This window comes from Zalophus californianus, chromosome 12 (assembly GCF_009762305.2).
Source record: "Zalophus californianus isolate mZalCal1 chromosome 12, mZalCal1.pri.v2, whole genome shotgun sequence".
Lineage (NCBI taxonomy): Eukaryota > Metazoa > Chordata > Mammalia > Carnivora > Otariidae > Zalophus > Zalophus californianus.
Genome location: NC_045606.1, coordinates 90270803 through 90282908, shown reverse-complemented (window position 1 = coordinate 90282908; position 12106 = coordinate 90270803). Strand labels below are relative to the sequence as shown.

The 12106-nt window shown below is 39.4% G+C and overlaps 1 protein-coding gene across 9 annotated transcripts in view; it reads left to right on the top strand.

Moving 5' to 3' along the window:
* DGKI (diacylglycerol kinase iota) overlaps window positions 1–12106 on the top strand; it is a 453056-nt gene that overhangs the window by 331464 nt on the left and 109486 nt on the right. The window lies entirely within an intron of this gene.

Below are 12106 nucleotides of genomic sequence, written 5' to 3'. Positions count from 1 at the left end.
CCTTGCTTATTTTAGCATAGAGAAAGATGACGACACTATTTCAAAGATTTACCATCCCCCTTCCATTTAGCTCCAACTTGCCCGGGGAAATTCCCCCTAAAATAATAGCATGAAGAGGGTTAGTCTTTGCCAGTCCCTTCCTCCAGCGCTTGCCAGTAAATTTCAGACTTACTCAAAATAATTAGGCTCTCATCACTGGCTTTATGAATTATTAACCCTCAGGATAATGGTTATGATGTCCAAGAAGAAAGTCTATTCAGCTTAAAAGATAGAACATAAAGAGAAATGTTTAAAAAGATCCATAAAGTCAATCCGTAATGATAGCAGAAACTCACTCCCATAATCTGAATGAAGTGTATAAATGAGTCTTTAATAAAGCACGTGATCATATAGTCTAGGTAGAGGGTGGTTAGTTTTTGAAAGTCTGTTATATTTCTAACTCCAAAGGAGTTTCACTGATACAACATGTATTTTTATATCTAGAAAAACTTGATCCTGGCCAAGATTTAACTCTATCCCACGTAAACGGACTAAAATTGACTTCTGGCGTGAGCTTACTCTGCGCTTTTGAATTGCCCTGATAATTCACACAAGCCTAGGCCCTGAAACACAAGCCAAAACCAGTTTGGAACTAATCGAAAATAGGTGTAGCCTATAAAGGAAGGAGAGGACTAACATCTGTTGTGCATCAAATATAGTGTTCAACGACACTTTTACATTTTCTCAGTGTAATGGGAGTTATATGGATATTTAGAGGTATATATAATGTATAATATATAATATCTCAGTGTATTATTCTCTGGCAAAGATGAATGATATTAAGAGGTGCCTTTTATTTGCTGACGTGGTGAAAGAGTCAGAAATGTGTGTGTTTGAATCACACTTGCAACCTTGACCAAGTAATTCATCTCTCTGATGATCCTACCTCTCACCTCTAAAATGAGACTATCATTGCAGCCTCCTAGACGAAGAGGGTGAAATGTAATCTCGTAGATGAAACCGCCGGGGCCAAGTCTGGCATGCTAGCATGCTCCCCAAAAGCGGGAGCTCGGATTGTGGTGATTGCTGTTGCTGAAGACACACCATAGGCACACTGGCTGCCCTGCGGTCTGCAGGTCCCGAAGCCAGCCAACCTCCTCCGCTCACGGCTCTCACTTCCAAGTACACCTGCTACCACCTTCCAACTCACGTTCTCACTTTCAAAAGCAGTGTTGAAAACACTGATAAATACCACAGGAAGACTATGGGAAGAGAACATAATTAATCACTTAATTTATATGTATTTTGTCTGCCCCTGCAAGAGACGGCTCTGATGGCAGCATATTTAAAACTGTGAGACGTGTGAACACTGAATGCCCATATTTGGTGATCTGACCACATATCTGCGCGTGGCTTTCTTCAGTCCTAAGACAGCCTCCTGTGTGCATCATCTGGTACTCGGCACTGATTTTTTTTTTTTTTTTTTTAACTTCTTATTTTAAGAGCACCTGGATGGCTCAGCCGGTTAAGTGTCTGGCTCTTGGTTTCTGCTCAGGTCTTGATCTCTGGGTCCCAGGAGGCCTGCGTCAGGCTCCACGCTCTGCTTTCTCTCTCCCTCTGCCCCTCCCCCTACTCGTGCTCTCCTTCTCTCTCTCTGTCTCAAATAAATAAATGAAGAGGTGCCTGGGTGGCTCAGTCAGTTTAGTGACTGTCCCACTCCTGGCTTCAGCTCAGGTCATGATCTTGGGGTTGTGGGATCGAGCCCCAGTGGGGCTCCAAACTCAGCATAGAGTCCGCTTCAGATGCTTTTCCCCTCCCCCTCTGCTTCTCCTCCTGTTCATGCTTTCTTTCTCTCTCTTTTTCTCTCTCAAATAAATCAGTAAATCAAACCTTTAAAAATAAAACAAATACATCTTTTTAAAAAACCTTATTGTTGGAATAAGTTTAGATTTCTAAAAAAGTTACAAAGTTACTACAAAAGTTACTACTGAGATTTCCCGTGTACCCTTCACCCAGTTTTCCCTATTGTTGAACATTTTATATTCCTGTGCTAACTTTTTCAAAGAAACAGATAGTGCTTCATTACTATTAACTAAACTCTGGACTTTCTATCCCAGATTCCAATCCAGGACATCACATGGCATCGGGTGGGCACGTCTTCCCAGTCTTGTCTGTGGCAGTTTCTGAGACTTTTTTTTTTCCCCCCATGACCTTGATGGTCTTAAGAAATACTGGCCAGGTATCCTGTATAATATCCCCCAATCTGGGTTTGTCTGCTATTTAACACATAATAAGAGTGGGGTTATAGGTTCTTGAAAAAAAAAATACTGGAAAGGTGAGGTCTCCTTTTTTATTCCATTATATCAGGGGTAACCTGATATCCACATGACATCCGTGATGATGGTAACCTGATCACTTGGTTAAGGTTGTATTTGCTAGGTTTCTCCACTGTAAAGTTACTAATTTTTTTCCTTTCCCGATGCTGTTTTTTGTGAGTCACTAAGTTTAGCCCATCTTCAAACAGAGGAGGAGGTGGATCACTGGGGTTTTCATCATTTCTAGTTTCCATATTTGACCTCAAGTGAATTTAATTTAACACATGTCAAAGTGGAGCCATTCACTCAGATGCATCCATGCTTCCAAAAACTATATACTGGCAACAATTATATGCTAGATACCACGTTAGATGGTAGGCATTGGAAGATGAAACTGGGACATTTAACACAATTATTCAGCACACAACTATTAAGCACTTACTGTTAGCAAACAGTGGTGGTGGGGGGGAAACAGAAATAGTCCCTGATTCACTGGAGCTTTTTTCTCACGTGATGAGAATTCCAATAGGGCTATGGAAACACTAGGTATGTATTTTCCTAGCAAACATCACTTAAATGACTAAAGAAAGGGATGGGAATATATAAGCAAGAATGAGAAAAGCCAGTCTAACTACTGATTAGTGGTACGACCTCGGGCAATACATTTATCCTCTTCAGGCTTCATTTGCCTTATCTGCTCTGTGCAGTGGTTAACCTAGGTGTTTCCTAAGAACTACTATATTATAATAAATGTTTAGTCCTACAGAAATTACCTAGGGTTTAACATTTTTCCTCCTGACGTATTTCCTTAGTGAAGTTTTTAAAGCACACGCATCGCTCATAACGAGTGTGAACATTAGAAAATTGTGTAAGTGCATTTTGCTTCATGAATTTGCTGTAAGTACTGATTTTTTTTTTTCCTGTTGATTGCTTCATCTAAAATTGAATCTTACCCCCCTCATTTAACAAGCTGACAACTGGGCTGTTCAGTAGAGATTAGGCCTCCATTTGGTGGAGGTAGGTGTTCCATTTTGAAATCTGTCTGAGGAGTTAAATGATGTCAGTCTATTCTCTGAAGGGAGCTGTCCATCCCTTTGGGAGCGTGTTTGTCTTTTCCTGTTTTTCATGAGTTGACATTTATCTAGAGTTTTGTGTTTAGTTTCTCCTACTGTTCTTCCCTATCTTTTGTCTGTATTGTATATTTTTTATTTAAAATGTAATAAAATAACAGTTAACTCATATTGCACCATTATTGTGAGCAAGGAAATGTCTTAACATTTCTACTCCTGTCATATAATTTAATCCTCCCAAAAACCTCTGTGGTTTGGCCTGAGCAACTTGGTAAATAGAGGTAGGGAGATGTAGAGGACCCACCGTGACCAAGAAGTGGCACACAGTGAGCTAGGAAAAAAAGGGAGAGCCTGTTGATTGCAAGCCAAGAGAAGAAAAATGTTTTATGTGAGAACAATGAGAACTCTGCCAAATGCCCCAGAGTGGGAGCAGTGGAGTGAGGACTGCATGCTAAGAACTAGTCATCGGATTTGGGCAGAGGGTGGTGATAGTCACAGTACAAGATGTTGAAGAGTGAAAAGGTGAAGGTGAATAGAATGGGCACGTGTGAACATGGGAGCGAAGGAAGTGAGTCTGCGGAGGTTGCTCTTTTTAGGGGAAGAGAGAATGGAATGGTGGCTGGAAGGGGACATGGAATCTGGGGAGGATTTTTTTCTACTTTGTCAGATAGTATAGCTGTCTCTCCTGACGGGACCCATTTCCTAGAGAGGGAGAACTCAATTCAGAAGAGAGGGTCAATTGCAGGGGTGATGCCTCTGAAAGGGGTAGAGATGGGACCCAGTGCCCAGTGGAGGGGTGGGGGCAGGCTCTGCAGGGCACAGAGCCGAAAGGCAGAGGAATGATAGAGAGACAGGTGAGTTGGGGGTTTGGGTACTAGGGAGAAGCAGAAGTTCCATTCTGATGACTTTTACTTTCTCAGTGAAATAAGAAGCAAGCCTACTAGCTCACAGCAGGGCAGGAGGGTATCAGTGTTCAGGAAGAGCAGAGAAAGTTGGAAATAATCAATTTGAAGAGCAACACAAATCACAGCCCAGGCAGAATTGCTGAGCAGCACTTTAGATATGGATCACTGAATTCACTGGTTTTTCATAAGTGCGTAGAGCCTCACCTGTCAGTTCCTAAGGGTCTTGACTTACAAATGAGTACACTCTCTTGCTTTCCAGCTTCAAAGATTCAGATGCCAGGAGAGTATTGGGCTGGAAGATGATGATCTTATTTTAAACATCAGTCCCTTTGCAACCTAATTCTGTTTATGATCCAAAGCCTTGCTTTGTTTACAAGAAAATGCGTGCTTCCAGAGCTTTGGTGAATTAGATGCTGATGACGATAGGTCTCAGAAAGGATATAAGCCTCAAGTGTTGATATCTGATCCTTCTTTCATTGTAAAACTCAGCTTTTGGTAATGAGAACCACCCTTTGTAGGTCTATCCTCACGTCCCTGCCCAGAGGAATAGTTTTCACTTTCATTAGTTTATTCTGTGCACACACAATAATGACCAGTTCTTACTGTTTGTACACCAACCTAGTTCATTTTGTTGGTACCTTCCCAGGTTGACTCTAGCATATCAACTCAGATGGCAGTTAGGTTTCACTTTAAAGACTTCCTGCTAGGGGCCTTGTATAAAATTGTTGCTTTTTTATTCATCGTGTTAACATGTGAGTGATGGGGGGGGTCAGCAACTGCAATCAAAGCATCATATTTCATAATTAAAACACCTAGTGTTCGCACACTGCTTCATGCCTTACAGAGGGCGTTCATATATGCTCTATGCATTTGTTATCACAGGGACACTTAGAAAGATTGCCTCACCGGGGTCACATTGCTGTGAGAGGATATTACTAGGAGCTTACATCTCTCTCCTAATCCAGTGCACTTTCCTAATACACAGGTCTACTTCTTTGTAAAGACATAGCTGTGCATTTGTAGAAATGTGTGTTAAGATAATAGCTTTTGTTATTGGTTGGGTTTCCTCAGAAATAGAATCTGAGGCTATTGAATTTTCTATGTAGGAGGTTTGTTGGGGACTCTCCAAGAGGGAACAACAGTTGGGAAGAGGGAGGAAAGTAGCATCGGCGTAGGGCAGAGGAAGATGTCAAGCTGTAATACAGTTGCAACAGACGCCTCCCACAGGGACATTTGCATCTGGGATGGCCTTTTAGGGTTATCCCAGGGGAAGCAAGGATTGTTAGATGCAGGTCAGGCTGTCACCTGGAAGGAAGCAAACTCTTTATTGAATACCTACCATGTACCAAGCACTGTTCTAGGTGCTAGGGATTAGACTCATATGACCACTAGCCTCCAAATTTTAATTTGTATTTTTTTGACCTGACCCCCCTACTATTCCAAATTCAGGGAATTGGAATATCAGTTACCTTCTTTAGATGTGTCAGAATTAGCCAAAAAAACTCAAAATGTTAATGATGACCTTTTCTTAAAAGTTCTTTTCGACATGAGCTATTATTAAAGCCAAATATTCTTCACTTGGAATTTGAGTGATTAAAATTGGAAACATGAATGCAAGGCAATCTAAATTTCAGGCTATTTCTAGCCCGATGTTGTAGTCAGAGACAACTCCAGAGTTTGATCTTCAACAAGGTGGACATTTCTTTATGTGTTCTTCCAATTTATTGGTAAAGATATTGAACTGAATAGAATCAAGGACAGAAATGTGTGCTAATCTGAAAATAACCTCTTTACAGATTGACTCGGAATAACAACTTTATGTGCTCCCAACCCAAGGAAAAGCTGTAGATTTTTCATAGTTCATACTGGGTAAAGCATTCTTTCTTAATACTTAGTGGGCTTCCTGAATCACTGATCCATGGCACTCTTCTGGAATCACTGATAAACAGAATTAGAGAGTCCCCTGGGTTGTCAGATTCTAAGGATGTGTTTGCTTAAATCTGCTCTGCTTCACATCTCTACTTGGCAGCTGTCTACATGTAATTTGTTTACTCTTTTTGCTTACAGAAAGAGATTGAGGCCTCTTCAGAAGATTTTAGGAAATCTTTCTGTCATTAATTCTCTACATGTATCCAATGAACTCAGAAATTCAGAGCTGCATGACTGATTGTGTCCTCCGTATCTATTGATGACCTTGTCCATCACCGAATGGTGCAGAGACACAGTGTGATGTTGAAATTGTAGAAAAGTATTTGAACTAGTGTCTCTAACCATCGTTTTGAGTATTTAAGTTTTGGGTACAGTTGTGAATCTTTGCTTTTGGGCCTTTAATATTACCTTTGACTTTCATATTTATTTGGCTGGCCATGTAGCCAAGATTCTGATGTCATAACCAAGTATTTGTTATCTCCTAATTACTAGAGCACTGACTCTGGTAAATTATCACTGGCGGTTCTTCTCTATATGTAGGCATTTTGCAAATACTACCTTACCGATAAATGCACCTGGGAAAAAATTCTGTTTTCCAGTGCCCCTTGTCAAGTACATTCTAGAACCTCACCATTGAAAGTTGCTGTTACGTTTTACCCTGGGAATAAATCCCAAGGAATTTTATAACACATTTTGTTGTGCAAGAATTTCATTGAATGTGACATTAGGAATTTTCATTGAAATGAAGTTCTCTCCATCAAAATTAGAAATTTACATCATTGTTGGTAAACTTTCATATTAAGTTGGAAGATTATGTCATTTCATAGAACTGTTTCATCTGGACCTTTGTTTTCTATTATTATAAGAGTATTGGATCTTTGAATTCCAATCACAAGGTATATAATCAAGAGGGTATCTTTAATATCCCTCTTTTCCCGGTCTGTAACACCTTGAGGGCAGTTACTGGGTCTTACTCAGTGTTGCATCCTCGTCTCCTAGCACTACAGTTGTCTCTGGCACAAGAAAATCCTTAAAACTTGTGTGCTGGATGATTAAGTGGATGACTTTGTAGACCTGAGGTATTTTTGTACAATTCCTTATATATGTATATATCTGAAACACAATTGCCCAGTTAAGTGAAAATGAATACCAGGAGTGGTTGTTTGAGATTAAAAATGACAAAGCGTTTAAGAGGATTTTTTAAAAAAGTGAGTTGGATGTCCCTTGGGTTGCCCTCCCAGTTAGTTTACTATTAGGATAAGAAGCAGAATTTGATTGTGCTTTGAAACCCGGATTTGTAGAGAAACTGCTACTTGCTAGAAAGCACACCTCCAAAATACTATCCTCATATAGAATGCAGTGAAAACTACCTACTTGACTTTTATGTTGTGGGTGACATTTTGAACAACCTATGGGAAGGTTTGGCTCAAGCTATGGAGTACAAACTCTAGGATCACTTTTAATAGCAAGAACCAGGGTTCATGAAACCCTTTACAGACCCCAGCTATGGTGTGGTGCAGCATAAAGTTCTTAGGATACTGTGTATCCTTTTGAATGCTAATATACCTATTAATTTCCCCTGTTGGTTCCATTGAGCTGTGGCAGTTAATGATGACAAGTTGTTGTAAAATGGACCTGTGTCACATGGGGGGGGGGTTGGATTTAAACATTGCCAACTCATTCTCTAATTATTGTCAACCATCGAGTTAGAACTTTAGTTCCCTGATCAACCTGACACATTCAAAACTCATGAGGACCATAAGAAAATTCCACTTGCCCCCTCCCATCCTCCTTAGGACTTTCCTTCCTTTCTCTAGTCTCCTGCCTCCCCACCCTGATTTTTACTTCTAGTCCCTTCTTCCCATCATCTTATGACTTCTTGTTAAAACTATGGCCAAGAAAGTAACATTTGTTTTTCTTTATATAAGCAGATTCTCAGATGTGAGCAAAATATCTGTCTATAGGAAACTCAGAGCCTGTTTTTTCTTTTCTTTTGCTTTTCTATTTTTTATATTAGTAGACTTTATTTTTTAGAGCATTGTTGGGTTTACAAAAAGTTTAAGTGGAAAGTATAGAGAGTTCCCTATATCCCCTCAATGCACGCCCCCGCACAGCCACACATACAGTTTCCCTTACTATTAACATCTTGTTTTAGCATGATACATTTGTTGCTACAATTGATGAGCCAATGTTAATGCGTTGTTATTAACTAAAGTCCGCATTTCTACATTAAGATTCATGCTTGTGTTCTACAGTTTTATGGATTTTCACAGATGTGCGACACATATCCACTATGACAGTATCATTCAGGGTAGTTTTGCTGCACTAAGTACACCCTGGGCTATACCTATTCATCCATCCCTTTCCTGTAACCCTTAGCAACCACTGGCTTTTTTTTTACTCCCCATAGTTTTACCTTTTCCGGAACACCATGTAGTTGGAATCATGCAGCACGTGACCTTTTCAGACGGGCTTCTTTTATTTAGCAATATGCATTTAAGCTTCCTCCATTGTCTTTTGTGGTTTGAAAACTCACTTCTCTTTGTTGCCAAAAACGTCCCATCATATGATGTTAAGTTTGTTTTTCATTCGCCTATTGAAGGACATCTTGGTTGCTTACAAGTTTTGGCAATTATGAATAAAGCCAATTATGAATATTCATGTGCAAATTTTTGTGGGGGCATAATTTTTGGCTCATTTGGGTAAATACCAAGGAGTACTATTGCTGGTAAGAATTTGTTTAGTTTTGGGGCACCTGAGTGGCTTAGTCGTTAAGTGTCTGCCTTTTGGCTCAGGTCATGATCCCCGGGTCCTGGGAATCGAGCCCCGCGTCAGGCTCTCTGCTCGGCAGGAGGCCTGCTTCTCCCCCTCCCACTTCCCCTGCTTGTGTTCCCTGTCTCGCTGTCACTATCTCTGTCAAATAAATAAATAAATAAATCTTTTTAAAAAATTTGTTTAGTTTTGTAAGAAACTGCCAAGCCATCTTCCAAAGTGGCTATACCATGTTGCATTCCCATCAGCAATGAATAAAAGTTCCTGTTGCTCCCCCTTCTCACCAGCATTTGGTGTTGTCCGTTTATTTGTTTGTTTGTTTCAATTTCAGCTATTCTAATAGGTATATATGGTATCTCATTGTTTTAATTTGCAGTTCCCTAATGACATATGATGTTGAGTACCTTTTTCATGTGCTTATTTACCATCTTTGTGGTTTTTTTTTGGTGAGATATCTCTTCAGATCTTTGCCTACTTTTTAATTGACTGTTACTGTTGCGTTTTAAGAGTCCTTTGCATATTTTGAACACCAGTCTTTTATCAGATATGCGTTTTGCAAAGAATTTTTTTTCCGGTCTGTCTGGTCTTTTCATTTCCTTAACAGTGTCTTTGACAGAGCAAAAGTTTTAATTCAATGAAGTCCAGCTTATCACTTTTCTCTTTCATGGATCACACTTTTGGTGCTGTACCTCAACTGTTCATTGCCAAACACAGGCTTGCCTAGATTTTCACCTGTGTTATTTTCCAGGGAACAGTTTTCTTTTTTTCAGCCTATTGGTTTCTCAAGACTGCATATAAGTTGATACAAAGAGAATGAGTATTGGACATAAACCCTATTGATTATGTCAGTAAATCTACAATTGATGCTTAAGGAAATGTTAAGTTTTAAAAAGGGTATCTTTTAATAGTGTTAACATAAAATAAATTCATTCTAAGATTATATTTTTGATGATTTACCATATTGTTCAAAATACTTCCCTATTTTAGGAATTTTTAACTCTGATTTATTCTTTTCAGGAAGTGACATTGTTTTTAGTCAGCCTCAAGACTCGGCAATTCTAACATTTTTATGTATATATTTAGAGCTTAAAACCCAGTCTTTGCAAATCTTTGCAGTTTCTGAGAAGCTTTTCTCTAAGGTCACACACCTTCTTTTAATGATCCCATTGGAGATAGTTTTGTTTGTGTTTTGAATAGGTTAGCAGCCCCAGTCAGCTGCAGTCCTGTTCTAATAGGAATTACACTGTAATAAAGAGAGATAGAGACAAACTGACTGACTTAAACCTCCCCATATAAGGAAAAGATGATGATTTCACTTTTAGAGGAAGGCTCTCAGGAGAGCTGAAAAGAGTCTCTGCACTGATGTCTGGCTTCAGCTTCCCTGAGAATGCACATGAGCCCATTCTAAGAGGATTTTGGGGGCCAGGTAGTGATTGAATTCTGAGAAACATTTGTCAAGGTGTTACAGGGTGGGTTGTAGGTATCAAGCAGAAATAGGGTTAGAGGGAATGAACTTCTGAACTTTCTGCTTCATCATAACCTGACTCTTGCTCTCAGAGACAGGTTAAGGAAGAGTATATCTGGGGTGATACAGTGTTGTTATATATAAGAAACTGGTTAGGACTTGCCTGGGTTGTATCCTTGGGTTGAAAAAAAGCTCCAAGTATTGTGAATATCTCAATGATGACAACTGTCCACATAGCAGTCTCTTGAGTCACAGTGCTCCTGTATATATTGTTTGGCAGCTCATTGCATATGTCGTCCTAGGCTTGTCTAGCCCACCTTGGAAGTTTCCTTTGCTCCTCTTGTTTGCTGCGTTCCCCATATGTTATATTGCATGCATTCCTCATCCTTGTTGCAAACTCAACTTTTGTTTGGGGAAGTACTACAGTAGCTTCTTGATAGAAGGTGTGTCCTTTATTCAATGCTTGGAATTGTTTGAAAGCTTGGATTATGTGTAAAAGTCTTAGAATGTTGAAGGCTTTGTTTCATTGCCTGCATGACTGTGTAGTTGCCTGTACCACTTAAAACCATCTAATCCCTGATCCTTTATATGTCATCCAGTTATTCCTCTCTAGAAATTCATAGACGCTTCTTTGTCCCCAGTATTCTTAAATTTTAAAATAAAATGTCTTCCTATTGTTTTATTGTTATTGTGTTGGGCAGCTGCCGGGCAATTTCAGTTTGCAGCGAATGTTCTTCAGTTCTAAGAAATATTTTTTATTTTGTTTATTTCTGATAATTACTCCTTTCTCTTTTCTCTGGTTTTTGGAACTCCTATTATTTGAATGTTGGACCACTTGGCCCAGCCTTATTTTTCTTTGTGTTTCCCTCGTATTTTATGCCTCCTTTTATTTTTGCTCTACTTTTATGGAGATTTTCTCAACTTTGTCTTCTATTCTATTAAACTCTATTTATTCTATCAATTTTTTTATTTTCAAGAATTTTTTTGTTCTCTGAATGATGTTCCTTCTCCTTTTTCTTCCTCATATTCTTTATCTTCTTTTATATACTCTGTTTATATTTCATGGGTGGAATATTTTCTTTTAACTCTCTGAGGATTCCCTAGAGAAGAGGCTTCAAATCGCTTTCCAAAAAGGTAGGGCTCTGGCTGCCAACTTTTGGAGAGCCTAGTGAGGGAAGAAATTTGGGGATCTCTGCATTCTTTAGATGGTCAGTTAATCCCCATTGTCTGCAAAGTAATTGCACCTGCCAAGAGTGGTTGGTGGAATCTAGTCATCTATTTTGGCTACCCCCTCCATCCTCAGTTTGTGAGGCATCTGATACTGCCAGTTTGCAAGACTTCTGAGAGTTTTGCTGTATAAATTGTATTGGTTCTCATCAATCCCACCCATGGTTTAGGATTGGACTCTATAGGAGCTCTGGGTCATTTACCAGTTTTCTATCTGCTTCATCTGTTACTGTCTGCTCACTGTTTCTCCTCTTTTTTCTTGGTTTATGTCTTTAAAAAATCCATTTAGTGTAATTTAGCAGTATTTCTGGTAAGAGAAAAGAAGGTGTTAAATCTGCCATCTTAACTAGGAAACCAGCTTGTTCTTTATTGCTTAGAACTTATAAATTCCATTTGATCCCTGCAATAAAAGTTCCATTATGAAGGTTGAGTGTTGGCTGTTGC